Raw genomic sequence first — 27,533 nt, 5'->3', positions numbered from 1 at the left:
TTTTTTTAGGGTGGATAAGGCTTTGTATTCTTCTTTTTCCAGGTTATAAGGTGTTCTTTGCACATGTTTAGTGATGTTAACAATTTTGTTATATACAACTTTCTCAAAAACAGCCACTTGAGGTGGCAATTGTTCAACAGTGGGTGTGAAAGTAGATTTAGGAGCAAGACCCGAGAGGTTGTTACTCTCCAGTGGAGAATCATTGTCAGCAAAAAACACCATCAGTCTTATTTTTCTGAAAAAGGCCATGAGGTCTCTAAATAGTTCAAATTTATTGAGACCTGAATGTGGTACAAAAGTTAAACCTTTGGTGAGTATCGCCATGAATGAAGGTGAAATGGAAGAACTACTCAGATTGAAAATAGGTATAGTTTCTACTCCCTCCAGTACTGAGCGTTCCGGGTGACCAAGTATTGGTTGTAATCCACTTGTGGACTGGCCTGGAACCTGGGTTGATATTGAGGTCTCCAATTGCCCCGTCTCATAAAACGTCTCCCTAAAAAAGGTGTTGTATTGCGTTGTCTGTTGTTACAACTACCTCCTCGATATTCATGGTTGACCTGTTGTCCCTCGCCATCAGACAGGGAAAACAAAGAAAAGAAAGGAAAAAGAAAAAAAAAGGAAAAAAGGGGGGGGGGTTTAAGGATTGCCTACAAAAAGTGATGACTCTCAGAAAGGTTCCCAATAGCACAAGGTAAACCAACCACACCAACAATGATGATAATGATTAACTGAAAAGTGAAATAAACTCAAAAAGATAAAAACGAAACCCCTCACAGACAGGCTGTGAGATACTGGAATTTGAAAGAGAACGGGGCCCCTGGATATAGGATAAACCTTCCAAGGAAAAGACTACTTTGAAAAAGGGCTAGTAAAAATTCTTAGCTGTATTGCTGATACACTAAGTAAGGAGGAGCAACAACTGATAAATGTAAACCCAACTATAAATACATGATTGCTATAAAAAGGAGAATGATAACAAAAATGCGTATTTTTCAATCTTATTTGTTTTTGTTAGATATAATTATTCTTAATTAATTTTCAAAGATAATTACTTATATCAAGATATAAAAAAAAAAAAAAAAAAAACTTGTAGTAGTGCCTATTTTCAAAAAGTAGTGAAAGGGACAATTATTCTACTCATATCATTTTTCAAAAAATACATGTACATAAATGCTCAATACAATCAATGATACAAAGTGAAAAAATTGTAATCTACTCAGTTCACCAGCATTCAAGAAGCTGCGCTTAATTGTCTCTGTTTTTGTACATCAAAAAATATTTACAATATATACATAAGGTCTGGAAGAGAATAGATCGTCAATAGTACGTGATGGAAAAACACATGGTGGAAAAACCAACGCGTTTCGGCAATGCCTTCATCAGGATTCCATCACTGTGATTAATAAGACAAAAGAATATAAATAAAAAAACGGTGCCATTATGTACATGTGTAAACACAAAAATATGCATTAGCTCCGTTATACAATTATTCAATTATTGAATTCAGCCATACTAGATGCTATGAACATTGCAATTAGATGGTGTGGGAATTTAAGGACTCGTGATCATGGGAACCATCAATGAGCACATACTAAGATGAATGCGGTCAATATCAATCGAAAATTGCAATAATATGCGTAATAAAAAAGCAGGAAAAGGAAAAAGAAGGGGAAAGAAATAAAGAAAAGAAGTGGGGGTTTTAGAAGGGATAAAATGAAAAAGAAAAAAGTAAAGAGAGAGGAGAAAAAGAAAAAGAAACAAGGATGAAAGAAAAAACTAATTATGTGTTGTTTGTTTCTTAGCACACATGTATGATTCTTTGAATTGAACTGTGTTATGCTTGGCATAAAGAAAAGCCCTGGCCAAAGGATGAAATAGGGGAGGAACCCTATTTTTACCTCAATGTAAAAAGAAGAAATCAGAATGCCAAAAGGTTGTTCTGGTTAATACGTCCTGTCTTAGGTGATGGTCGCCTGCACAATCTGATAAATGAAAATCATGGTTTCAAAAAAGGGAGAAAGATAATCAAGAGGCCTAATGTAATTAATGATTGTCCAAATGCCAGAGTGTATGCTCGCGCTAGTCTAAAACTTACCAGGGTTGTGGGTTGTCCTTATATATGTGAATTTGTTTCTGATATTTGCGATGTCACTCCTTGTGGAGTTGCCACCTATGGTTGCGAGAATGGACTGGCACTTGTGTCCTTCTCTCAATTTCTGTAATAGAGGTTAAGAAAAAGAGGAGGGGTAATTGCTTGACTAAAGGGGGACAGAGCTAACTAACCCCGATAAGGTGTCGTCCTGTTCAAGGTATGTACTAACCTCTAATGCTTTCCCAATTATGTATTTAAAGAGACCTGAAGGGAATGTATTGCTTGATTTCATAAAATTCCCATCTGTCCAGGTAGCGTATCACATCTCGCTTTTTAAGGGACTAAAAGAAATGAGGAGATAGGAAAAAACATAGTGAGGATGAGGATGCGACTTATTGTTGATCATAGTAATAGAACAGATAGTGATTCCTATATCTTAAAAATATTGCCCCATGCTGTTTCTATTTTTAAAGGGGAGAATCCCTTGGGTACGATCTGAAAAACCAAAAACTGACTACACCCCAACAGCCCGGAAACACCGAAGTGTTCTTGGAGATAGTGACCCATGCTGTTTCTATTTTTGATGGGGGGAAAAAACCCTTAGGTACGATCTAGAAAACCAAAAACTGACTACACCCCAACAACCCGGAAACACCGAAGTGTTTGATAGAACGCTCTAAAACAGTCTGCAGTTCCTATGAAAGGAGCCAGCCTTCAGTGTGTTTGGCACTGATGTTGTGTGCTGCTGGTGTGAGGGGGGTATGTGTGTAGATTCCTACTGGTGTTTGTCAGTCCTGAGGTGTGTAAATGGGCCCTGTGTGTAGTGCTGCTGGTGTACTCCTGTGAAGTAGTTGTAAGGATGTGTGGCTGTTCACAGTTTGACTTCATGGCCTTCCTCTCATCCTTGTGCCTATACGTGGTTTGCCTTGCTGTCTCCCTGTGTTGTTGCACTGAGCTGTCTGTGGTTTGAGTTCACTCACTGTGCCAGCCATGTGTGCTTTGATGGTGTGAGGGCTTTGTTCTCTGTTCCTTGTGTTGATTTGATGTACACATGCCTGTTGTGTGTCTCCAAGGCCTTCCATTTGTGTGCAGCACACTTTGGTTTCCCTATTTGTTGTGCTCCATTGCTGTTGGCATGTGGGGTGTGTATGAGTCTGTGTGTCAGTCTGTGGTATGTATGTGTGACTGTGCAGGCTGTGTGTCCATTTGGATGTTGATTCCTTGTATGTGTTCATTTGGTGCTTGTCCTCATTTTTATTTCCTATAGTGTGGTGTTGTGGTGGTGTGTGTGTTTCCCTGGCCCTGTGCTACTGTGCTGTGTGTTGTGTGTTCCTGTGCAGCCACTCCTGCAGTGTCTGTCTCTATGATTGTTTGTTGTGTGGTGCAGGGTGTGTATTGACCTGGCTTGTTGTTGTGCATGGGGTGCACAGGAGGGGCACATGGCATGTGCCTTTAGGGGGTGTGCTAGTGTGTGGTGGGTGTAGGTGTGGCCCTGTACTCTTTGTGCCCTGCCCATGCCTGGCACTGGCACGCCTTCTGCATTGTGTGCATGTATTCCCTTGTGTTTGTCGCTGCGGTGACGTGATTGGGACATTGCTGCATGGTGGTGGTGGATGTGGGTCCAGGATGCAGAGGGGTGACTTTGTGGCAGGTGGGAGATGTGCGGGTGGACTTGTGGATGTGTCCCTGTCCCCCCCCAGGGTGTCTGATGTGGATATGGACCCTGTGTCTGCCCGTGTGTTGTGTGTTGTGTTTGTGTTATTGCGTACCTGCGGCGGCATCTACGGCAGTCCATGAGTTCCTGGTGATGTAGCAGGTACAGCACCAGAAAGGCGTGAAGAGCTGGGTCCATGGCGGTCGTGACCGGGACTCTGGTTTCGCACTTCGCTGTCAAGCTTCCGCTGTCTCTGGTTGGACGGTATCTCCACTGCTGTGCGTCTGCTTGTTTGAGTCATCCTAATTTGTGGTTAAGGGCGGACGTCTTTTCACAAGGCGGAGAGTCTCCATTGGCTCCCACCGGCGCGGTGGCGGGCAAACTTTGATGGCGGTGTGCGTCACACCGCGGCGGTCGGGAAATGGGCTATGTTTGGCCATACTAATATGGTGGACGTGAGGGCCGCTGCTCGCAGGCAGAAAAATGCATTTTTCCACACCGCCAGCACCGCCATCCTAATGTGCCCCTTACTATTTTTAAAGCATTAAGTTGTGCGAGATTAAGTTGATTCACACGAGTGCCCATCCAAACTGTTAGTAAGTAAAGGCCTTTGTAAGACATGAAAAGTGCTCTAGCAACTTTGAAGCTGGAGTTGAAAATGATCTTGTGCTCGACCATAATGAAAGATAACAAATAGTGGATAGCACAAGGAAACTGGTGAAGGGTGTCTACAGTTCTAGTTGAACTTATTTGCAGTTGTTTACCTCGGAAAAAGCCAGACAGTTCTTAGTAGTGCAACTCCGGAACTTTGGGTGGAAGTCAAAGAATATGACATTCATTTTTACAAAGCATCAATTAAGTAGTTCAAAGGAACCCTATTGCTTTGCTGATTTGAAACGAGGAATTTCTTCTTCGTTATTAACAAACACTGCTTTGTGGTACCTTGAGGTGACTTTTGTGTTGTTCTTACCTTTTTGTGGTGTTGATTTTCTGTAGAAATTTTAGACATATCTGTATTCTGTTTTAGGGATTTGAGGAAGTCTGAAATACAATGGGTACCTTGGTACCTTCTGAGAGGGATCCACCGGGCCTATGTTTACTTGTGACCAGTCGTTATTGAATGCACAATTATTTTAGTGGTTGTTTTATGGGGTGCATAGATTATGCTTTTATCTTAAATTATGAGTAAGAAGGGATCTTTTTAAAGAATTCCATACGTTATGGATACAAGGGCAAACAGTAATGTGAAAATTCCGAACATCAAATTAAGCAACCTGTGCTCTCAATTCTGTGTATCTCTTCTGACATGCAGCACTTCAGGCAAAGTAACATACTGGAATTGTTAACTTGCAGAAAATAAGTTAAACCTGGCATCAACTGTGGTTTCTCTCAGTGCCAGGAATTATAAAAGTGCCACGTATAAGAGAGCAAATGAAGATTTGCAGATGAAGCAGCCAGTGGAGCTCTAACTCAACAGGTAAGGGCATCGTTAAAATAAATATTATTTACACATCCCTTCCATCTTTGGAGGCCAAGGTAAACATTGATGTTGTTGATTCTGGGAAATAAAGAACGCAAGCAGCCTAGCTATTGCATTAACATTTACCTTGTTGACTGAAAACTCCTTTGACCTTTTCTCTAAATTCTACTTGCACGTGGTAAGTAAAATACATTTAACCAGATAGGGAACAATTATATGGCAGGACCACAGGCTTCATATTATGCATTCTCCATCTTGATTTTAATAATTAGCAGCCAAATTGAAATATCAATAAATAAATACAAAAGAACTACAAAACGCAAAGCTCTTAGAGGAAAATCAACTACTCCCAAGAGGGTTCAGTATTACTTAGAAACATTCTTGAAAACTGAAGCACAACTTCTGTTTTTTTCCTGCCTCTGCACTTTACTATCCCCCAAGCTTTGGCGCTCTTAAGCACTTAGGGGCAGATTTACAAGCCCCTTGTGCCACTTTAGTGTCACTTTTCCCATGTTACAAATTACACAAAAGTGGCGCAAGAGGCATGTAAATCTGCCCCTTAGCGCTCTTGGTCATGATTCGGTGCCCCCCAATAACCACAGGGGTTGCAAGCACCATTTATGGGCATATTATCAGGGATGGCGTTAAAACTATCGCTGGTTTAGCAGCAGAAAACTGCCGCTAAAGCGGCAAAAATGGTCTTGATAATATGCCCTGGAGAATTCCAATAGAAGCCCATGTTCACACCAGAACATGGACTTCTGTTGGAATTCTCAAGGGCATATTATCAAGTCCATTATCGCTGCTTTAGCGGCAGTTTTCTGCTGCTAAACTGGCAGTAATTTTTAACGCCAGTCTTGATAATATGCCCCTGAGTTTTTAAAAGTGCCTATGATTTTGTAAAGCTACCCCCTTCCATTGTCTCATGTGTCCATTCCTGATCTTCTCTCAGGGGTTGCAATCCCAATTTGTTTTTCAAATATGGCCATGATTTTGGTAGGCGACTCCCTTCCATTGTGTCTTACACCCTATTGGCACCTCCAGGCTTCACCTCCGTAGGCAATGTCGTTCATTCGCTTCAACCCGCCCTTACTTGACCTCTTTCCTGGTAAGGCCCCTTGGCTGCTGCTCGGTCTGCATTTTGAACCAGCCATTGCTGTTTTTGTAGTGATCTGCTTCCTTCCCAGCCTTAGACCAACCAGAGAGAAGATACATAGGCAGTGCCTTTTTCCTCTTCTTTCCTTAAACACTTTGCAATTACTTTGTGATGATCAGCTTGCTAACATCATTGCTTGAATTCTTTTAGCCTTTGACCATAAGTAAATACAAATTATTGTTTTTCCCCCAAACCTGTTTCACACTCGCAGAGGGCCACCCTCTCTCATACCACACCATCAGGTGGTCAAAAGCAAGTACCCATTTTATATTGAGGGTGTTGTGTGGAGACGGGGACTTGAATTCAGACTGCCATATCGCTTCCTGTGGCAAGGATATCACAAGGTAACCCTAAAAGGGATATTGTCTTAATTTTGGAGAGAGCTGAACAAGATGTCTTTAACGAGGGCAGGTCAGTCATTGACCAGTCAGTTCATAACTATGTGACCAGATCAGTATCCTCCTCTTTGGGCCCATTAGCTCATCAGTTAAAGCCCTTCTCTTCACAATTACTGCTGCATGACTCCCCTGCCCTTCTGACTACTAATAACAAGGCCTCTTCCTTGTGAAAAGAAGGTCACAGGTCAAAGAAACATAAGGTGGTCCACTTAGACTGCCTGAACAAGCCTTATCTTCATTATTTACCCTAAAGCACATTGGAGGATGAGGCATCCTAGGTTTGCATGACATAGTCATAGGTGAAACTGATGCCTCTAAAGAGGAGCTTGAATGTCCATGGTTTCCTCTGTCAGATGAAGGATAGGGAAGATCGCTCTATCTCCCTCTCATTTTTTCTATCTTTTACTAAACACCTTTGATCATGGAGAAATTAGTCACCCATGTCCCTCAGAATGGCTCCTTTATGCAAAAACTGCAGCCTACGGGCAATCAAGGCTCAGAAAGTCTTTCCCAAAAGAATTCTGCAACCACCTTAACCAGAGTGCCCAAGCCCTTTGCTAGAATGTAAAGTCGCTAATACCCCCTGAAATTGACAGAACGATATCCCCTTTCCAAAGCTAGTATGTCAAAGACCCAAAAAAGGGCATCAATATGTCCAGACAGGCCTGTCAAGGTAAGCTTTTTGACATCTCAGGCCTCCTTTGGAAATTTGTGAATTTAGCCTTCTGGACCAAGGAGCAAAGGACTTCTATTTATCCAGGTCTTTTAGCCAGCTGGGCACAAGGCACCATTTGCATTTTAGAGAACGTGAACTGTGTTCACTATGCAGAGAGGTGCAGGTCATTTATCTTATGTATTGATAACAAACTATCTGATGTAGTAACTAATGAGGTAGGCCAGGAAGCTGTGAAGGAACTGATAGAAGTTTGGCAGTACCTTCAAGTCGTTGGTCAATGGACAACTAGCCCTGAAAAAGATCTTTAACCAGAACATTTTTAGCAAGGTCAAGAGAGGTAGAAGACACTCCGCTGGCTAAGTCTCCTTCCAGCCCCCATTGAGGTTACCCGAGGAGATGAGGGATCGCAGAGAGCACAGATCTTTCACTCCAAAAACTTCACCTTACTATTTCTCTCTCCTTCATGACTCATGATATGTGATAAATCTGAACAAATCCATCTTCCCTCCCATCAATCAAATCAAGTATGTAGGGTTCTTCATAGCCTCAATATCAACAACCCTTTCTTTTCCAGATGAAAAGATTAAAGCCAACAAGAAACAGATTTGCAGAGTGTTTCTGAAAGACGCATTCACTTTACTTTGGATATCTTTTTGAATGGCCCTCCTTTTATCCTCTAATCAACTGAACTACCTGGGACCACTTAATTACAGAGCCTTACACCAGTGGTGTAACGATAATTGAGGGGGCCCCCTGCAAGGTAGGTGAACTCTATCAGGAGCTCTCCGGCCGAAGTACAGTGCTGAGGGGGCCCCCTGGAGCTTGGGACCCGCACTGCGGGGGATACGGGGGCCTGTGTTACGCCCCTGTCTTACACCAATTAAAAATCCGGGGCCTCATTTATGAAAAGTGTTGCATCGCTGGTTGAGAAAAGCGATGCAACACTTTTTATTGTGCCCTCATTGCAACACCTTGGATGAGCCGTATTTACAGTACAGCGCTCCATTTCGCAAGGATTGACCAGATACGTCAGGAATCTGCGTATCTTGTGATGCAGCAATGACGCGTTGTAGGAGTGTGTCACAAATCAGACACATCTCCAGAACGTGTCATTACACATGGGCGAGTCCCATGTAAAAAAGGCCTGCGTATTCTTGACGTCATCTGTTAACAAGTGCAAGGATTTGACGCAGTGAACTCGTAGAAGTGCCGCAGTGAAATTTCATAGATTTCACTGTACCACTTCTACAAGCCATTTTTATGGGGGAGCACCTACTCTGCATACATCATACCTGATGCAGGTATAATGTAGCGCCGGGGTTTACAAAGTGGCGTATCTGCCTACTCCATAATTGACAATGTTCCAGAGGTTCAGTAGATCAACCTCCTAGAAAGAAGTCATGGCAGACATTGTGAAATGGTTCTGGCAATTTTGCCATTACAACAAATACATTTCGGACTGGGAAGCTTACCTTCCTGGCAAGAGAAATCCAATTGTAAATTGGATCATGAGATTCCACAGTGATTTCAGCAAGTGGAAATGCCATCCACCATTATTCTCGATATCGTTGGACAAGTTGGACCATACAAAATCTGTCTTTTTGCTTTCAAATTGACCTTTCAGGAATTATTGTATCCTTTTTATGGCTTTTATGTTTTTAAGCATCTTAACTTACCCCTTTTTCTATGTACTATTTATGATCTTTGTGATCGAAACTAAAGTTTTGATGATGGCTTTTGAGTTGTAATTATTTTACAGTTATCTTACTCACAGGGATGCAATTGTGCCTTGCCACTCTTTGCAATGATTACCACAGTGGTTTGTCAGATCTGGAGTGAGGCAGCAGAAGTCATTCTAAGAACAACTATGTAGAGTACACAACAGTGGGTCTTAATTCCTTCTGGCGTTGTTGTGCAAACCTCCATTCCTCTAGGCTGGACGATGAAATGTCCTATATTGTGGACTTCCTGATGATCTGCTCAACGGAGTTCAGGTGGTCCAGAGTATGGCAGCCTGCATTCTCCGTAGCCTGCCTCACAGAACGCATGTGTCACTGTACCTCAGTGCCCTTCACTGGCTCCCAATAAAGGAGAGAATTTTCTTCAAAACACTAGTTCTGGCACTTCATCATACTGCTGCAGGCTACCATGGGGCCTGAATCTGCTTTTATGTCTCAGCTAGAAACCTGCGGTCAGCTAACAGCTATCTAGCGGAGGTCCCTAAGATTTGCCGCATCAGGGCTGGAGGATGGGCCTTCTCTTATCTTGGGCCAACTGCATGGAAGAAGGTCCCTTTTAAGCTATGCTTAGTGGATGCTACTTTGTTGTTTAAGAAAAAGCTGGAAACCTGGCTTTTTCAACAAGAGTAGACGCTCCGACTGCTCTCTGTAGGTGGGCCATAAGTACAGTGCAGGGACACTGTTTGCAGTAGTTGTGAGCTTTACAAGTCACATTTCATTCATTCATTCATTCACATGTCCTGTGGTGAAAATGCCACCAAACCCTCTGAATGGTGCATTTTCAGGTAAAACTGGAACTACCAAGAAAGAGAAGGTAATTGCATTTAAATATATATGCCTGGTATGCCAAACAAGAGACAGGATAATATTTGCTCTGTGTCTTTAACAAAAATAGAGCTTTCCTTCACTCCATCAGTGCACCCTAAGCCGTTGATTGTACTATGTATGTTTAAAGCTGCCCAATCAATGACAAGGATGCATGCATGATAAGCTTACAATAAATGTCATACATTTAGATAGCCTGGACTATTCATTTGACCCGAGAATGTATTCCAGCTTGACAACAGCCCAAAAATGTTTCAGAAGACATAGCATCACTCAGGGAATGGGCTCCAAAACAGAATGTATCTACCCTGACTAAATATATCTCCAATATAACCCACCAACTCCCTCACCATCATCTTATCTCGGTTACAAGAACCATAGAAGCAACATGTTGAACAATGTATATAAATACATTACATCTTAATCTACATTTCTAAGCATTTCTGTCTTTTGTAGCAGCAGACAAATTTCGATTAAGTGCGTACTAGTGGTGATGGGAGCATTTGTAAATACAAAAGTGCAGGCCCACATTGTGCAAAATTGATGTGTTGAAAGATTGGTACAATAAACTTCTTACGCAAAAAGATAAAACATTTACAAAAAATATAAAGTGCATAGTGCATTGTAGTGATTCATTGCAACAAAGACAAAAACCAATACTACTGTGTGAATTTCTGCCTAATGGAAACAATAAGTTACATTAAACAATTGCCATCCTAAAACGCATTAACAGATAACAATTCCAAAAATCATGTACATAAGGGCTCCATTTATTGAGTTGTCTTGATCATAACGTGCAACTTGACAGACGATTTGGACAACTGAGTACATTTTTTATCATACTTAATTTATCCTTCTTGGTGATGTTCTCAGGGAAATCATAAATGTCAGATGGATACAAGGGGATTTAATATAATTCTACAATCTCAATTTAAAATGTCACTCCATAGATAAAGGATATTTAATTACCATTCTTTGTAAGGTAGCATTGGATTAGACCATATAGAGATCCACCACAAGAATAGAGGTAGTTGAAATCTGTCAGTAAGTTAGGGACTTAAACACCTTTTGACAGGTGTAATGTGGGCAAAACTTTGAGATGGATAAAGGCGTTGACAAAATTCATTTTCTTCCTTTTCTAAAGGTGCGGGTCAATAGCTATCCCTAACCACCCGCCCCGTAACAGGCCACAGAGATACACTTTGACTGATACAAGGTCAACATTTCAGGGATACTTTTTAAAATTACCTTGTTGGCAAAATAAGAAAACAGACTAGAAGGAATGTACAAATGACTTTTGCCTTATTCTTAATACATTTTCCAAAAAGATAAATCACCAAAGGCCAGACAGAAAACACCTTTACTTTCTCTATTTGTGGTCTTTCATATAAAAATCACATGATCTTACAATTACAAAAGCTTTAATAAAATGTATAGTAAGATCCCTCTGGTCAATTAAAGCAAACAAACCCTTTAAATATTGTAGGCCACTAGTTGTGCTAGCCAGTCCCATATAGTGAGACTTGCAATAATCGCTCACCAATTTACAGGATTTCCTTACAGCCAGAAACTAAGGGGTCTATTAGGGTGTAGGGCGGATCCCCACCGCCCGCATGGCAGTGGCGATCCGCCCTGCATCCTTCCTCGCCCACCACCCATTTCCCCCTCGTCAAATTAGTATGGCGAGGGGACACCGGTGGACGGAAAGACCGTGCGTGGGTTTTCCGGCAGAAAAGGTGCTCAATATGGTGGCGGTGCCATCCATATCTAGATGCAGGCGGAGACGTGCCTTTCCGAGGCATGCGGGGTTTGCTGTCGGGGGTCCGTTGCAGGTCCCCAGGGAAACGGGGGAGGGGGATGCACATGGGGGGTACCTATGGTACCCAACTGCATTGTCACATACATGGTGGCAGGCACTTCGCGGTACCTTGTGCATGACAATGCACACATTGCATTCCCATCATAATGGCGGGCAGTGCTGTGAGCACCACCCACCACAATGCTGGGAATGGAGGATGCCACCGCCACGGTGGGGGTGGCATCCTAATTGCAGGTGCGGGATAGCCGCACCACTGGTGGCCAGTCCCAGCACTGCTAGGGTGGCAGGCGGACTAAAGTCCGCCCGCCATCCTAATGGGCCCCTAGGTAAGCTACCAGGTCATTAATGTATAAGATAAATAAAATTGTGGCCAGTATTCACCCTTGTCTTACACCCCTAGCCAATTTAAATGAGCAGTACAATGCCCCTCATACTACATTGGGGCCGATTCCGATGGCCAGTCGGACAGCTGTCCGTAGCCTTACCCTGCGACCGACACGTACCCGGAGCCGGTCCGTCCTGTAGAGTAGGTACGATGCACATAACTGCCAAAAACACGACCGACATGTAGGCTGTGAATCAAGCCCCATTCTCCGTCCGAGCCGTAACTCCCAAAGAGGAACCGTGTCGTCCGGAAGCAGTATCAATAGCAGTTTCCGGCATGACAAGTACGATGCGTACTTCCTACGCGCCGGACTGGTCGTCACGTACGGCACATCACAGCATCCGGAAAACAAGCATATCAGCTACGATTTGCGCCACAAATCAATACACGGCTATGAGACGGAACAGCTTGCAGCGGCTACGAGACGGAGCAACAAGCAGCGTGTACGACACGAACACATCATGAATTCCATCGCGCAAGTCATACCAGTACTCTACATCTATGACCGGCTCAGGAACCGACGCCGACAGAGCAGGCGGTAAGTCAGACACCTACCACATAAACAAAGGACATGTACCCGCAAAATGGCACACACACACAGGGGATACATATCCTGGCCACTAACAACAGCCCACCATAGGGGTTGCATGGCTAGCACCACTAACACCCTCACCCATAGGGGGCCTGTTGCCCATCACTACTGCCACCCCCACCCATAGGGACTATGTTGCCCATCACCCCTGCCACCCCCAGCCATAGGGCTTATGTTGCCCATCACCCCTGACACCCACACCCATAGTGGACCTGTTGCTCATCACCCCTGCCACCCCCACTCACAGGGGACCTGTTGCCCATCACCCCTGCTACCCCCACTCACAGGGCTTATGTTGCTCATCACCCCTGCCACCCCCACTCACAGGGCTTATGTTGCCTATCACCCCTGCCACCCCACTCACAGGGGACCTGTTGCTCATCACCCCTGCCACCCCCACTCACAGGGCTTATGTTGCCCATCACCCCTGCCACCCCCAGCCATAGGGCTGATGTTGCCCATCACCCCTGCCACCCCCACTCACAGGGCTTATTTTGCCCATCACCCCTGCCACCCCCACTGACAGGGGACCTGTTGCCCATCACCCTGCCACCCCCACTCACAGGGCTTATGTTGCCCATCACCCCTGACACCCACACCCATAGTGGACCTGTTGCTCATCACCCCTGCCACCCCCACTCACAGGGGACCTGTTGCCCATCACCCCTGCCACCCCCACTCACAGGGCTTATGTTGCCCATCACCCCTGCCACCCCCACTCACAGGGCTCATGTTGCCCATCACCCCTGCCACCCACACCCATAGGGGACCTGTTGCCCATCACCCCTGCCACCCCCACTCACAGGGCTTATGTTGCCCATCACCCCTGCCACCCACACCCATAGGGGACCTGTTGCCCATCACCCCTGCCACCCCCACTCATAGGGCTTATATTGCCCATCACCCCTGCCACCCCCACTCACAGGGCTTATGTTGCCCATCACCCCTGCCACCCCCACTCACAGGGCTTATGTTGCCCATCACCCCTGCCACCCACACTCATAGGGGACCTGTTGCCCATCACTCCCTGCCACCCCCACTCATAGGGCTTATGTGGCCCATCACCCCTGCCACCCCCACTCACAGGGCTTATGTTGCCCATCACCCCTGCCACCCACACCCATAGGGGACCTGTTGGCCATTACCCCTGCCACCCCCAGCCATAGGATGGGTGATACACAACACATCCAGCATAAGCAAACATCAGGTATGTCCGCAAAATGCATCCCCCACGACATCATGACAACAGTGTGTAGTCTGTGACAAATGCCCACAACAGTGAATATGGCTACGAGCATACAATGTAAGTAACAGCACATGTGTGACCAACACATGAGTGTGATATACACAAGGCAAGCATCACCATAGCACTGTGGCAATGTAAAAAGAACACCCCCTCACTGTGTAGAGCAGAAGTTAAGTGGGGGCTCACAAAATGCAGCAGATGTGGAGCATTGAGGTGATGGGGACCAAACCCCCCTCAGCACAGTGACCAAAAGGTAAGTGTCATCATGGCCAAAGCTGCAAATAACAAACAGCATGTATGATCCCTGATCCCAACACATCAAACATTTCTGGGGCAAACTTGTGGTTGTGTCCCATATACACAGAGATGTGGTGAGGCAAAGAGTGCTGTGAAAACATAACACTCTCGGCCATGTGCAGACAAGCACCACACATGGGGGCTGACAATGCACACAGCGTACAATGACACAACAGCAGAAGTGACCATCACCAAGCATGCACACATCTCGAAAATAGACACACCAATCAAAACAACATGTGTAGACTGTAGGTGTCAGCTCACAAACTCACATTGCATGCCAGCAATGGCACCCAACAAACAGGATGAGTGTGCACAATGATGTGAAATGACTCACAGGGACAGCATGCAAAATCACAGAAACAGCATCCAGACAAAGGCCCACAACAGCAATACCAATGCACTGGTGCAGATGCACAAACAGGCAAACTCACACTGCACATCCAACACAACATGTGTGTGTGTGTGTCACAGTATCCCCAGGCAACTACACAACACATGAGAGGGTCTGAACCACAGTGAGACAGATGTGGACACAGTGCCATACAAAAGTAAACCATCATTGGGACACCCTCAGTGGGCAATCAGGCGTTGGGAGATGAGAGGAAGCACAGCAGACACATGTGACACTAGCTGGAATGAACACCAACTAGCACAGCAAGAGACTGACACACAACAGCACTATCCCCAGGGATAAGACATTGGGGTGACACAAGCATGCATGACACCTCCACTGTGATGACAAAGGCAGATGTCGTACAAACTGGGAAACCGAGACATGTGTCCTGTGCCACAAACGTACATCACACATATACAAACACAAATCACTCAGCATGGCCCCTCATCCATGGACAAACGGGAGCTAGGGGACCATTCATGAAAACATTCACATCAGTCCACCATCAACACCACACACCTGAACTGCAACAATGTGTATCTGTGAAGCCCACATGGACAGGTGACATTGCACATGCCCCCATGACAAACACAGGAATGTTGGTAGGAACTAAGGTGCACACACACATCACACAAGGACTGTTTACAACCCTGGGGAATGACAGACACACTGCACAGTATGCGGTACATGGCCATGACCTCAAAGCTCATGTGACCTTCACAATCCCTGCCACAGTCCCAGGACTATGCAGATGCCAAGGAGGAACACAAGGCACCCATGCTGACACCTACCAGCATCGCTGCCGTGAACCCGACAAGTGGGAGCAGTCACACACACATACAAATGTCTCAATCACTTAAAACTACTACCTAGGGACAACTACATGATATTGCGAACAAACAAGTGACTTGAGGAACCCTCACTGTGTCCCATCTGTGTCTGACAACATCATCAACACTCAGAACTGACAAATCACAATGATGATACACCAATTAACAGTAGTGAGTCGTGCACCCACACATCTGGTAGCCCGTTGGAAAAGTAGTGGGATTAACCCAGTACTACTCAGCAAGCATCAACAACAGGAACATATCAAGGAGGGAACACTGTCCGTGTATGAACAGGGATGTGGACACACACACATGCACATACAACACACCATGGGCCCAGGCCATGTCACTGGACAACACACTAACTTGAGGGTACACAACTCCTGTGGGAGCCCAGCTGTGCCAAACATATTCACCGCAAGTCCCATTCATGTCTGCAGAACACTTGGTCAGTCAGCCATCAGTTACCACACAATGTGGTCAACAGCCTGGGTATGGGAGTCTCCCCTAAGTCATCTGCACATACCCTAAACATATGTCTAGCGAGTTGCACAGAGGACCCAGTTGCTCCTATTACATTGATGCCCACACCTGTAGGGCCAGTAGTGATGGGCATGAAGTATGTGGAAAAGACAATTTGGACAATGGGAAGCATATCATATGTGCAGGGGTGCAAGCCACAAATGTGACCATGGCAATTAAATGCTCACAGAGAGATGTACACAAATAGTTGATCCAGACACACCCAGGTAGCTGCAAAGGATGGCATGGATACCCACCAGAATAGGATACATATTTCATGGACCACAGGGAGTACCTCACATCAACACATCAGTATGCAACATTGTAAACCAAGCATTACAGGTGCAAGGGCATGTAAAACAACCTCAACATGATGTACAGCTAAATCAAGTTCACAGGGACAAAGTAAAAAGCTTTATTCAGCATATGAAAAGTGAAACGTCTGTTCTAACAAAAGGCCAATGGCCAGTCCATGTCCAAATGGCAAGGAGTGAACTAGAGTGAAAAATTCAGTATATGAAATTCGAAACGTCCGTGCAACCAAAAGGCCAATGGCCAGTCCATGTCAAAATGCCAAGGAGTGAACTAGAATGACAACTGTCACACCTTGCTTGCCTGCACTGCTAAGGACCGGGGTCATCCCCTAGGAGGGGCATACACGGGGGGAGGCCAGGCACCACAGGGACAGGATCAGGGCACAGCAGAAGGAGGCAGTGGAGAGGTGGAGGATGCAGGCGAGACACTTGCAACTGCAGTGGAGATAACTGAAGTGGTGGGTGCTGTCACAACTGTGGGGCACAAGTCAGATGGGGTGGGTGCCGGCACAACTCCAGTGGGCAGGTCAGATGGAGTGGATTGGCTCACCACAGCAGTGCTCAAGTCAGACGGGGTGGGCGTGGACTCCAAAGCAGTGCCTACATCCATGGGAGCGGAATGGGGACAGATGAGGTCTGCAGGGCAGGGGGTGGGGACACGGTCCCCACATCAGTGGCACCAACTGTCTGACCAGTTGTGGAGGAGAAAGTGCTAGGGTGATGGCCTTAGCATTTTGGGGATGGTGCATATGTGTGTGGGGGAACCCGGGGCAGGGAGTGGCGGGGAAACCTCTGGAGTGGTGGCCTGGGGGATGGAGGACGGAGACTTTGCCTTGGAGCTGCGTGCTGGTGGGGGAGCTTGCGGGTGGGCATCTCGGTCTGACTGCACCTGGGGGAGGGTGTCCGGGTGTGAGGGGCACTCTCTCCTGTGTGTGGGGACTTCCTCTTCCCCTTGTAATCAGGATCTGCTGGGTCGATGGTGAAGAGGCCAAGGTCACAGAGGAAGAGCTTCTGGGGGGATGGGGTTGCAGGTGATGCAAGGGAAGGGGGCTGGGAGGGAGAGGTCTTGGAGGACTGTAGAGTGGTTGTGGATGACTGTGTGTGTCTCAGCAAACCAGACCCTGTGAGTGTGGAATAAGTCCCCTGCGCTTGCTTGGGTGCACGTCTAGCCCTTGGTTTGGAGGGAGGGCCGATTTACAGAACTAACTTAAGACAAAATCCTAAACTTACTACTTTTGGTATTCACAGAAGTTAGGATTTTGTCTTAAGTTTGTCTTAAGACAAACTTAAGACAGACTTAAGACAGACTTAAGACAGACTTAAGACAGACTTAAGACAAACTTAAGACAGACTTCAGACAGACCTAAGACAGACTTAAGACAAACTTAAGACAAACTTAAGACAGACTTAAGACAAAATTCTAAATTAAGTCTGTCTTAAGTCTGTCTTAAGTTTGTCTTAAGTCTGTCTTAAGTCTGTCTAAAGTGTGTCTTAAGTTTGTCTTAAGTCTGTCTTAAGTCTGTCTTAAGTCTGCCTTAAGTTTGTCTTAAGACAAACTTAAGACAAAATCCTAACTTCTGTGAATACCAAAAGTAGTAAGTTTAGGATTTTGTCTTAAGTTAGTTCTGTGAATCGGGCCCGGGGTTTCTGTGCTTTGGACAGGTAGTGTGCTAGGAATCGTGGGTGCTGCAGGGGTAGGAGGGGTGTGGGACTGTTGGAGGAGGGACACTGCTGCCATCAGGGAGGAGGCCACGGACTGGTTGGTCCTCTGTAGGACAGACATGCCCGAGGAAATGCCCTCCATGAATGACACCAGTTGTGTCAACAGACCTGTGTGTGCATGGAGATCCGATGGGAGGGGGGTGATGGTGGTGGTGGTGGCTGTGGCGGAGACAGCCTCACTAGCTGGGGTTTGATGGCTGCTGACACCCGTCTCCACAGGGGAGTCATCCTCAGAGCTGCTGTGGCCTTCAGCTGGGGGGGATGGTGCTGACGACTCCTCTGTGTGTCTCAAATCGCCCTCCGTGCCACTGGGTCCACCTGACTCCTCTCCTTCTGTCCCTGTAAGGCTCTGTGGCTCCTCCTGGTCTGTGGAGCTGTCCCCTCCTGTGGCCGTGGATGTATCTGGATAGGAATAGGAAGTAAGAGAACATCAGTCACCTGCACCGACTGCACACACCACAGTGAGTACATCACATCACGGGGCAAGCCCTGGCATCATCAGCTGAACACAGCTCAAAGTGCCAACACTGTTTAGAATAAGCCAATTGTCATTTTCAACATCAACCATGGCACACATATCCCTCCTTGACTTGCACACATATGTCTGTTGCATGTTGGATGCTAATACCCCAATGTGCCAACATGCACCACCCACACATTAGTTGTACATGCAAGTGAACATGTAGGAGTATGTCACTAGACCCACAGCACATCTCTTGCCACTGACTCAGCACAGGTGTCCGGATGACGGGATGGGCAGAGACTCATTTCACATGCTTGGGATGCATGCCAGCAACACACACTATGATGTACTCATGTCCTGATGGGCAATGCCACAATGGGGTGCATGGTGCACACTTGAACACAATGCATGCTCATTCATAGCAAGTTCAATGCCATGGCACTGGGATGCCCTGAAAGTCAGTCAACACTGTCTCCTATCACAGGGGCAGGGCATCCAGACAACAACAATATGCACTGACTCACAATCCTAGCTCAGGAGCAAATCTGACTCGTCAGATGACCGGCGCACTTGCCCATCCCATGCAAACAGCATATCCAGGACCCAGAAGACCCCACATCATGAAAATCAGACATATGAGTCTCAGCAAACACAAATCCATGTACATTAACACGTCACAGTCTGCCATGCATATAACTCAGCTGCATGAGGGACAGAGTTGCATACACCAGTGTGCACTGTCAGATGATCACACACCTATATGTCACACAGGTCTTGTCTCCCACAGTCACATTGCAGATGTCATGCTGACCCTCTGAATCATGGACACCCCAGTTGTACGTAGCAACAAGCCACACCCTAATGACACAGAGGCACACACCTGAGGGCACATGTCACGAAGCACAACCTGCAATTTCATACACAGGAGTGGAATTAGAGAGTGTTTCTGAATGCCCTTGAGGAGGCAGGACTGGGTAGGACTAAGTGAACCAGTGTTTTGCCCCGGACAGTAGTCAGATGGCTAAGCAATTGTGGCATACTTGCTATACCTACTCCTGATGCCCAAAAATTGGAGTCCCCTGCTGCATGGTTTTGTATTGAATACCCCAGAAACATGTTGCGAGTCAGACCAGCAATTGGTACACATCTCAAGGGCACACACAGTTCACATGTCAGATCGCAGGCATTGTGTAAACAATTGCCCCACCCATGAAATACACAACAGAGTCACGGGAACTGATGCTGACTGGTACCTGATACATAGCTGACTGCAGGGACATAGTGCCCTAGTGACACAAGCAAAAGACTGTAGGGGCCACACCTGTGGAACAGAAGAGGAGGGTGCATCACACAGATAAGGGACCTGATTTTGGGACTACGAGACATACGTAATGTGGAAGTGTGACCCGGACAAAAGACTGCTATTTGCATGTCAGACATAGTACACAGATCAGGCATGGACTTACCCCCTTCCTGCTGCTGTCTGGCCTTCAGCTGCCTATCCAGGTCCGGGAAGACCACCACCAGTATCTAGAGCATGTGGGGAGTCAGGGTCCGGTGTCCACACTTCCTGCGTGGAGGTGACAGCTTCAGCTGGACTCTGGCTATCCTCCGGGTCCAGTCCCGAAGGTCCTGCCACCTCTTCTGGCAGTTGCGGATGCGGCGCTTGTAGACCCTCACAGAACGAACAGCCAGAGCGATGGTCAGCCAGATCTCCTGCTTCTGGTGGGCATGAACCTGTGAGGAGGACAAAGTGAAAAGTACATTAACACAAATGCCCCAGATTTGTGCAGCACACAATTAGATATACATGTCATCATCACAAAGGGAAATTAATTACACAGGTAGTGCAACCCTGGGGAATGAAAACTTACATGCATGTCTGACATGTTAACAATGCCTGGATAGTTTAAGCTGGCAAAAATGCACTTTAGCAGCAGGAAAACTATTCAGTACATGTACCTACACACTTTGGGGGATGAAAGTAGTCAGTGAGAATGCTTGCCACTGCTGTACACACTGCTAGTACTGCTAGTCAGACAACATGCATAATTAGGAAGGAAGTGGACAGCACGCTCACCTGCTCCCCTGGTGTCCCATAGAGCTTTCTGTACTCTGGAATGAGCCCATCCAGCAGGGCCTGGTTCTCCTCCTCGGTGAAGGCAGGGGCCCTCTCCAGTGTACGTGCCATAGCAGGAGCCAGAGGATGCAGAAACAGCAGCAGTGGTAGCAGGGATGTGGTCCAGTAGCATGTAGTGCAGGCAAGTGAGTTCCCTGGGGTCCAGCCAGCCTTATATCTGTGCTGCAGAGGCAGACTCGGTGCCATGTGTCCAAAGTGATAGGTCCAACACGGTTGCATTCTATGAATCTGGCCAATCCATTCAAAAGTACGACTCGTACACGCCTTCCGCATCGTTCAAATCTTCACCTTCATGGAACACTTGAAATTGCAACATTGTTGTAGGCATCCAACTGAATTTCCAGTGCACAACTCGTACAAGTTTTGAATCTGCATCCGTCTCCATGACAGTGCTGAGCCAATGGGTGCCCCCGGCTCGTTCAACTGACTGTACAACGCGTATTTTGAATGTACACATGCACAAGTCTCCATACGATTCAATGGCCAAGGCGTACGCCTGTCTCGGACCATGACTGTCCGAAGCGTATGCATGCTAGTCACCCGCGTCAGACCTCATTGGATTCAATGACAAGGCGTATGCACGGCTCGGACATGACCCATGCAATGTGTACGCATTGTCACCCGCATCAGACCTCATTGGATTCAATTACACGGCATGCGCATGGCTCGGACATGACCCGTGCAATGCGTATGCATTGTCACCCACGTCGGACCTCATTGGATTCAATGACAAGGCGTACGCACGGCTCAGACATGACCCGTGCAATGCGTACGCATTGTCACCCGCATCGGACCTCATTGGATTCAATGACAAGGCGTACGCACGGCTCGCACATGACCCGTGCTATGCGTACGCATTGTCACCCGCGTCGAACCTCATTGGATTCAATGACAAGGCGTACGCACGGCTCGGACATGACCCGTGCAGTGCGTACGCATTGTCACCCGCGTCGGACCTCATTGGATTCAATGACAAGGCGTACGCACGGCTCGGACATGACCCGTGCAATGCGTACGCATTGTCACCCATGTCGGACCTCATTAGTGTGACTATTAGACGGATGCAACACACATATACTGGCCATGGCCCCCTGCCAAACCTGCCACACTATAGCATTGGCCACACAGTGTCCCATGGCATTTGAGGCTGCATTCCCTGGGTGTTTTAGGGGGCCACAGCAGTTTTTTTGTCTGGCACTTTGTGCAGCCACTCCCAGGCTTTTATCTTGTAAATGTGGGGAGAGTCCTTTGTGTGTTGTGCACATTAGCACTGTGATGTGCAAGTGGAGAGTAATTGGCATGAGTGAAGGCCACAGTGTCAGGTTGGATATGTTTGGGGCATGTCACATACACCCTGAGTCCTGGGGGTGATGGCATGTACGTCACAGTGAGACCTGTAGCCCCAATACTGATGTGCACCCACAGTCTGTGTGCATGTTGTGTCTCAGATGTGTCTGATCACAAGTTACCAATGGTGACAGTCTCCACATCCATGTGGTATATGCATCATCCTTTATGGGGTGTGTGTCTAAGAGACGTACATGTAGGGCCGGCATTAACAACAGTGGCCACTTCCTGTGGGACTTACGCTTGCTATGTGGTGTGAACGTGCTATGCCATGTCCATTGCTGTGTTGATGTGGCAATACAGGGACCCTAGGTTTCTGCATGGCAAAGATCTGTGATGCCCGGGAGACATGAGTCCTCATTTGTCACTGGGGTGGGTTTTTTGAACGTTGCAGCAGCACATAGGTTGGGTGACACAGCCAGATGATTAGCCCATTGCACTACATGGCACTCATGTGGACATGTGGAATTAAGATGTGAGGTGGTGGTCTTGTAGGTGACATATGTGTCCATGCCCAACAGCACACACCTCAGTACATTGTGTAATGTCATGAATGAGCATGTGATAGTGATCGTGGTCATGGCCACATGGGGGGATGTACTGACAATCTTCCTTTGTGCATCTCTGTACTGCAGGGCACCAGTTGTCCATCGTCCGTTCCCAGACCTTGCAACCATGCAGGAACGCGACAGCATCAGACGGTGCCGCTTCACCAGGCCACTGATTGAGGAGTTGGCGGAGCAGTTGGCGCCACATCTGCTACCTGGCCAGACATACCCTACAGCACTGACCCCAGAGGTGAAGGTGATGGCAGCCCTGCACTTCTTTGCTACTGGTACCTTCCAGTACACTGTGGCTACTGCTGGTGGTATGTCGCAAACGATGTTTAGTCGGGTGCTACGCGATGTCTTGGAGGGGATGTTGCAATTCCTCGACCTGTATATCAAGTTCCCGAGCCAAGATGAACTCCCTGAAATTAAGGATGCCTTTTATACACTGGAGAGGATGCCGAACGTCATTGGATCCATTGATGGGACGCCCTGATACCGCTACAGGCACATGAGCAGGCATACCGGGACAGGAAGCACTACCATTCGATCAATGCTCTGGTGGTCTGTCTTGCTGACATGTTGATCACACATGTGTGTGCACGGTTCCCTGGTTCGGCGCACGATGCCTACATTATGTGGAGTAGTCACATTGCAACGCTGATGTCACAGATGCCAGCTCAGCGTGCCTGGCTTGTCAGTGTGTACTGACTGTTTCTCATTGTGTGTGTTTGTCAGTGTTGTATTCTGCACTCCTACAAAACTCATCTACTTGTTCATTTTTGTGTGTGTAGGTGACTCCGGATACCCCAACATGCCGTGGTTGCTGACACCCCTCAGGAATCCTGTGAAACCAGCCGAGCTGCGCTACAATGAGGCACATGGTCGGCGCAGGAGGGTGATTGAGCGGACATTCGGCCTCCTGAAAAGCCGCTTTCGCTGCCTGGACAAGACCGTAGGGGCCCTCCCATATGAGCCTGCAAAGGTGTGCAAAATAATACTGGTCTGCTGCATGCTACACAACATGGCGGTGCGGAAGGAGGTGCTTCTCATCCAGAATGAGGATGATGACGACCAACGTCCGACACCTGTGGAGGATCCGGCCTGGGCCAAGATGCCAGTGATGATGAAGATGATGGTGACGTCCGCTCCCAGCTCATCAACAACTTCTTCACCTGAATGTGAGTTTCAAGGGTTGTTATGTGAATGTATGGAGGTAGCCTGGAATGTGTTGAGCTGGCTCTGTTGCTGTCTGAGTGTGTCTGTGTGCCACTTGACTGGATGCGTGCTGTGATGTGTCCATTCAGCAGGTGTGTACTCCACAATAGGGTAGTACTGCTAACTAGTGTTTGTGTAGGTGTTTTGCAACATGTTTTGTGCATGTGTATTACATTTCTCTCCTGTTCGTCTGTGCTTTTGACTGTATCTTGTCTGTCCTTCCCAGGGTCCTTTGCCTGTTGTGTGGTCAACACTGACCCCCAATACCCAGAAGCCAACACCAGTGTGGAAGTTGACAATTCCCATCAACTGATGTACCACACATCCCTGGACTTCCATTCTTTAACACATTGTGAGCGTGTGGCCACTGTTACGTAGAATTACCGTGCAACTATTGTGGAATAAACGTGTTGTTGATGTGTAATGAACCTGTGCTACACTTTGTTATGTGCGTTGTCTGTCTTCCCACATCTGAGTGACATCTGCTTACCTCACCTGTGGACTTGTTACCACTGACTGTGCTTGGTGTTGTGTCTGTGCAAGCCAATGTGTTTCATGTCAACATCATTGTGTGTGATGAGTAACATGGCCATGGTGAGTATGTTTTGTGTTGCCATAGTGGTGTGTCTCCCTCACATGTGTGACATCCCCATGACTGACCTTACGTTGGTCACATTGTTGCAGTATTTGGCATGCACTGTGTTGTGTAGCAGATCGACTTCGCCCTGAACATGACAAGTTTGAATCACAACAGAGGCAAGTATAGTGTACTGGTGAGTTTATTTACAAACATGTGTGAGTGAAGTGCACAGGATGGTGGGTGCTGTACAGTGGTTTGGGAATCCAAAGTTCACATTGGAGTTGGAAGTGCTGGTAGATGAAATTTCCAGAGTAAAGTCCACAGTCGTCTGCTACATTGGCCCAACATGAACCCTCCAGGTCATGTGGGCGAGTTGTGTGCGATTGGACAAGGTGAACGGGTTGCGCACAAAGATCATTGTCCAGAACAGGTTTAGACGCCCTGGGGGATGTGCTGGGACATCTGCCTCTCACATGTCCTTCTTCGGACGAACCCTCTTCTTTCGGGGGGGATCCTCATGTGCAGGCCTCTGCGGTTCAGGGGACTCTCCGCCAGAGTCCTCCTCCCTCCCTGTGGTGCTGGCAGATGGTGTTGCGACAGATGGTGTGGGCACACAGGGGGGTAGGGACAGGTTGGTGTTGATCTGGCGGAGGCATTGTAGTATGTCCCGATGCAGCACAGTAAGGGCAACCCACTTTGCCACCATGCGGGCATGGTGGGCGACCTGCTCATGTTGCATGTCCTTGAGGATCCCCACTACCTGGCCAAATCCTCCGGTGCTATCCTGGTACGCATCTATGATGCGTGCCAGATGGGGGTCATCATGCAGTCCAGACCCCTCTACAAGGCGTGCCCTGTGCCTCCCACCCTTCCCAGCACCCCTCTCCACACCGGCAGGACCAGCGGCGGTACGCACAGGTGACCCTGGGACCCCTTGGGTGGTGTTGCTGGTGGTGTTGGCTGTAGCTTCCGAGGGGTCCTGTGTCCCTGTGCTGTGGGTGTTGATTGTCCTTGGTCTGTCCGTGTCGGCATGGGTGCCCTGTCAGTGTCCAGAAGCTGGAGGAGTGGGTACAGGGGGGGCAGATGTTGCCGCTCCTGGTGCTGCATGATGGCTCACACCGGAGGAGCCAGGTTGGTCGTCGTCATCCGAAGAGGACAGTGAGAGAGTCAGACCAGAGAGCTCAGTGTCCAACAGAGTCTGGGACTGGGTATCCTCGTCAGTTGGAACTGGGTGCCCAGCACGACCTGTGTTTGGAAGAGACACACAATGTGATTTATGTTTCTACATGCATCGTTGGTTCACAAACATGACTTTTTCTACTTTTCAAACAGATGCCTGCCTGAACACTGCTTTTCCCAGCTTGTCACAGACAGAGTTTGATCTTGTTGTTGGCCATTTGCCAGCATGGCCTTGTGCTCCCCTGTGAGGGGGTGTGACAGCAATGGCAAGATGGCTGACTGTGAAATCCTGGTGTCTGTTTGGCTACCAGTTCCAGCATGGCCTTGTGCTCCCCACAACAGAGCCCAGTGTCAGACATCTTGTCAGTCCCTTCCCACTCCTTGTGAGGCGAGTATGTTTCAGGTTGATCTTGCTGGTCCATGTGGGTGGGTGTAAGTTGTCTGTGACTGCGAGTCCCATCATACTCTTGGCTACACCCCCCTTCCCAGCATGCCCATGCTTCCTCCCTCTTGACTCTGCTTCCATGTGGGGGGTTCGACAGCAATGGCAAGATGGCTGACTGTGAAATCCTGGTGTTTGTTTGGCTACAAGTCCCAAGTGAGCCCCAGTGCTTCACAGAGCAGCACCCAGTATGGGGTATCTTTTGTTGATATTTCAATGAGGTGTGTGTCAATGCATTGTACCCGGTGAGTTGTGTGGCGTTTGTGTTGGGGGGTGTCTCCCCATGCTGATTAGTATGGTCAGGGCTGTCAGTCCTCCTTCCCATCATGACAAGTGCTTCCATTGTAGGGCGTGCAAGTTGTCTTTCAGGATGTCAGTCAGTGGTGTCCTGCTCCTGATTTGCACACATGCCCTAGCAGGGCCTTGTGCTCCCCACAGCAGGACCCAGTGTCAGCCATCTTGTCAGTCATTTTCCACTCCCTGTGATGTGGGCATGTTTCAGAGAGGTTGTGATGGGCCAATCAGGAGGGGGAGCATTATCTGTGACTACAAACACCATCTTGCTTTTGGATACACTCACTTCACCTGCATCCCCACTATTCCTTCCTGACAGTCAGCTGCAATGTGAGGTGGTGTGTTTGTGGTGTCAAACTGTCTGGCTGGGTGTATTTAACTTAGTGCCACTGGCTTGCTGTATTTGTTTGTAGGTTGGTGCATGTCATGACACAGTCCCCAGTCACTATGAGATAGCAGGTATTGTGTTTGTGTGACTGGCATACACAACTTGGGTTGATTATCTATTGGTTAGTGTAGCTTTGCTTGGGGTGCATGGTTTCACTGCCCCCTTGCCACACAATCTTGGGTATGGTGTTTGCGTACTCACCAGTCTCTGGGATGTCTGTTAGGCCATGGACGCTCTCTGGTGGTAGGATGTCCCGCACCTTCTCCTCCCAGGTCCTGAAGTAGACCGGTTTGGCAGGAGGGCCACCGCCGGTGTGCAGACTCAAGGAGTGACCTTTTTTGATGAGTTTCTTGACCCTCCTGCGCACATCATACCACCTGTTCTGGATATCGTCCTTTGTGAGCAACGTTGGTGCTTGTGCGTTCACCTTGTCCACAATCCTCGCCCACATCTTGGTTTTCTGTGAGATGGGGGTCCTTTGAACCAATGTACCAATCAAATGTGGCTCTACTCTGATGATCTCATCTACCAGCACTTCTAACTCACTATCTGGGAACTTTGGATTCTTCTTTGGAGGCATAGTGATGGGTGGTGGTGGTGGGGATGTGTGTGTGAGGGTGCAAGTGATGGTGGTTTGGTGTTGGTTTTGCTGTGTGTATGTGTGTGTGCTTTTGTATGAGGTGCTGATGGTGTGTGAGTTGTGTGATGTGTGAGTTGTGAGTGTGTCTGTGGTTGCTGTGTACTGGTGTTTGCTGCTGGCTAGGTCTCCAATTTGCAAGGGATGATG

The sequence above is a fragment of the Triturus cristatus genome, chromosome 7, assembly GCF_964204655.1.
Source record: "Triturus cristatus chromosome 7, aTriCri1.1, whole genome shotgun sequence".
Lineage (NCBI taxonomy): Eukaryota > Metazoa > Chordata > Amphibia > Caudata > Salamandridae > Triturus > Triturus cristatus.
Note: the sequence above shows the minus strand (reverse complement) of the source record.